Here is a 3,749-nt window from a genome sequence, read left to right on the forward strand (position 1 = left end):
AGATAGACAGATAGACAGACAGACCCTGATTTCAAGCCTTGGAAAAAACCTGGAGTGGGACCAGAGGCAGCAAATCCCCAGGACAGCTATAAGTATTTTAAGAACCAGTTTATTTGTCCCAGAGCCCTTGGTTACGGTAACTAGTTATTACATCATTTCGAGATACCAAGTAAGTTTTGGAGAAGTGAAACAAGAAGTGCATGCTCATCCATTTCTTCTCCCCGTACTTTTGTTCACTGAGAAGTGCTAATATCAATTTTTTTCCCTCCTATATTACCTCTTTTTTCATCATGCTCCTCTTATCACGTTGCTGTGCACTTGTCCTTCACATGAAAACAGGAGGGAAGCAACATAGAAAGAGGAACTGGTCTTTCTTCCTAACCAGAACTATATTTGTCTCTGGTTTCTTGGGGTATGTGGTGTAATGTGGCACCCATGTTGCACCATTTTGCATGTACTCACATCCTCAAAACACACACACACTTTTCCTGATGGTTTTTTATGCGGGAGTCTCACCATTAAAAATAAAAATCTTTTATGACTAAATAACCGAAGGTAACCCCATCAGTCAATTGGTTCCTTTTCTTGTTTGTGCATTTTAAAAAAAATTAAAATAATATGAATAATTCTATTTAAGATCATCATTCCATGAATTCAAAAAACTGGTTTAAGCTGTATCTATTGATTATAAGTTAAAAGTTACAAATAAACAGGACAAAGTAATTTTACCAATAAATAAATCAATGTTGCCATTTGCAGCACTGAATAGTATTTATTCAATTAAATTCAAAGGGGTTTTATTGGCATGGGAAACAGACGTTTAAATTGCCAAAACACATGCAAAATCTATGTATGTAAAGATTAGTAAGAAAAAGAAATTACAAATTAAAAAGTAAATGTCCTCCCTTTTATGGACACCCCTCTCATACTTGCATGTGTACATGCATACTTTTGTTCTGAGGCTGGTTTCATGGTTTGGCCCAAACCCCTGGTTTCCAATGAAGGGAAATCTCAATGCTACAGTATACATGATATTTTAGACAATAGTGTGTTTTTAACTTTGCGCAACAGTTTGAGGAGGGCCCTTTCCTGTTTCAACATGACAATTTTGTGCACAAAGCAAGGGTAATAAAGATTGGTTTATCTAGTTTTGTGTAGAAGAAGTTGACTGGCCTGCACAGAGCCAAGACATGAACCCCATCCAACACATTTTAAATGAATTTGATCACCGGTTGCAAGCCAGGCCTTATCCAACTTCACCAATGATTCAAAGCCTGCTAGTTAGTTCAGGCCGGCAGCTCAAGTTCACTTGGCATTCTCTTCTCACCGTGACATATCTCTAATGCATCCTCTTGATCATGGCAGTGTACTTGAGCCATCAGTGCTCTGTTCACTATTTTGCTGCTGTGTCTGCTGCCACACCACTTACCTGAAAGCTGTACTGACAATTGCTGCTATAGCTGCCCCCGCATCGATGCTGTACATATTCTGCAGTCAATTTATTCCACCACTTGAGTTGCTGACTGAAATACTCTTGTATTGAATGGGAGTAAATCCCTTCAGCCAGGTTATAAAATCTGGTGGAAAGAGTGGAGCTCCACATACCACATTACTGCATGTTATCTTCATCCGTGATGATCAAATGCCAACTAGATTTGGCCAAGAACAGAAAATAATTCTTGTCTTATCTTTTGTTTGTCCCTATATCAGAGTTCTTTATTTTTAAATTACTCAGTTTTACTTCCTTACCTTCATCTCTTTCCCTCTTTTTTTTACCCACTCACCTCCTCATCGCTCACTCTTTGGTTTTGTTATCAGTCCTATCTAACACTCAGCACTCTCACTCTGTAATGACCCTGATCTCTCTCCCTCACACTCTGTCACTCTCTAATCCGGTGTTGTCCTCACTGGCCCAGTGGTTATTATGTTGTAGCTCAGCTGCCCTGTCATACCCTTTCCTTATAGGACATGTGTGTGCATGTGGTGTCCCATTTTCTGTGTGAGTGTGTGTATTCTCTCTTTGAATAAAGAGTGGTCAGTGCTGATTCAGCATGTATAGTTGGTTAAACCATCAACAATCAAGTCACACACTATGTCACACATTAATCTTTCACCAAAATTTAAAAATAGATTTCATTGCATTCTGTATATACAAAGAGTGTGTATTCACAGAAAAAAGATGTGAATGTGCATATTGCGTGTGTGTGTGTTTATATGTTTGTGTGTGTGTCTCTTTACTTCTGTGTATTAGTTTGTATGGTTATTAATGTATTGTATATTGTATTTGCATGTGTGTGTGTGTGTGTGTGTGTATATGTTTGTGTGTCTATGTGTATGCATGCGCCTGCATATCATCAGTGTGAGGTCAGTGCAATGGAAACTCTGACAGTGGAGGTGTGCCGCAGCCTTGGAGGCTTTAGCTTATGTAAGAAGCCAGGTGTATCTGTTTATTACGCACACCCAGTTTCAAAAACACACGCACATAAACATTAATGGGATTAACACACACTGGGAGAATTTGCAGACAAAGATCGACAAACATCTTGTCACATTTGTTGAATGGCTGTTGCCCTGGAAACTTGCACAGGAAATCACGTGGCTGCATGAAATGCCAAAGGCTACAGAATCCAAATTACTGACTAATATCACAATCAGACAAGACATGTAGACAAAGGGTGTAAAAGTGTATTTGAATATGTAATTAAACAGAAGATGCTACTATTGTTTTAGAACTTTCCATTTTTTTCCAGTTGTTGTTATCCTCTTCTTTTTACCTGCCATTACGGATTTCCAGCAAGGGGGTTATAACACCTGGGATATAAAGAGAAATTGTGCTAAATGTCTAGCAGGTCAGACCGATAAATTTTTTTCTGTACAGAGGACAATATATACTGTGCATTATGCCATTTCTCGTCACAAATGTGAACTAAAAGAGAAAAAGTCTAATTCAATCAAATGGCTCACTTCAGACAGATCATCAGTCATTTAACACTTCACCACTACACTTATCAATCCTTCTCCCGTTCACTTGTTATCTCTCTGTCTCTCTCCTTTGCTGACAGCTGAGAAATACGAGGACAGCCTTTCCAAAAAGTCACAAGTCAACACTCAACATCCTCTCTTTCTTTTACCCCCCAGCAGCAGTACCACCGCCCCCCACCCCCCAATCCCTGTCTTTTTCTCTGGATGTTGACAATGGCATTTTCTGTGAGCAAGTGACTAAGACTCAAAGAATGTGAGTCTGTGTGTGACTTTGTACGTGCCCCCCTCCGTACTGTCACAGGCTGTCAGGGCCAGAGAGAGAGAGAGAGATGAGTCTGACAAAGTGACAGCAGGACTGTATTTCAGTCTCCCATTGTGACCACTTTGGGGTCACGAACCTGGTGTGACTGTTGAGAAGGAGAGAGACAAGCAGAGAAAACAAAGCAGGGCTACTGTGTGGCAGAACTTAAAAGAGGGCAATTCAAGGAAGTCATAATATCTCATTATATAGCCCTGATTAAATTAAACTGTTCTTATCAAGATGAATAATCTTATGCACCATTTATAATACTTTATACGGTATTGATTTTCCAAAGTTACATATTTTTTTTCTACCAGATTGGACATGAAAAATGTCTTAAAAATGAATTGCATGGTTGTCACATTAAAGCTGCAGTTTTTCATGACCATGCGACATTTTTCAGCCGCATGGCAGCAGAACAACCTGACATATTATCACCTTATAAAGTTGTTATGATGAATGTGTT

The sequence above is a fragment of the Morone saxatilis genome, unplaced genomic scaffold (genome assembly GCF_004916995.1).
Source record: "Morone saxatilis isolate NCDOM2014 unplaced genomic scaffold, NCSU_SB_2.0 Contig17, whole genome shotgun sequence".
NCBI classification, from domain to species: domain Eukaryota; kingdom Metazoa; phylum Chordata; class Actinopteri; family Moronidae; genus Morone; species Morone saxatilis.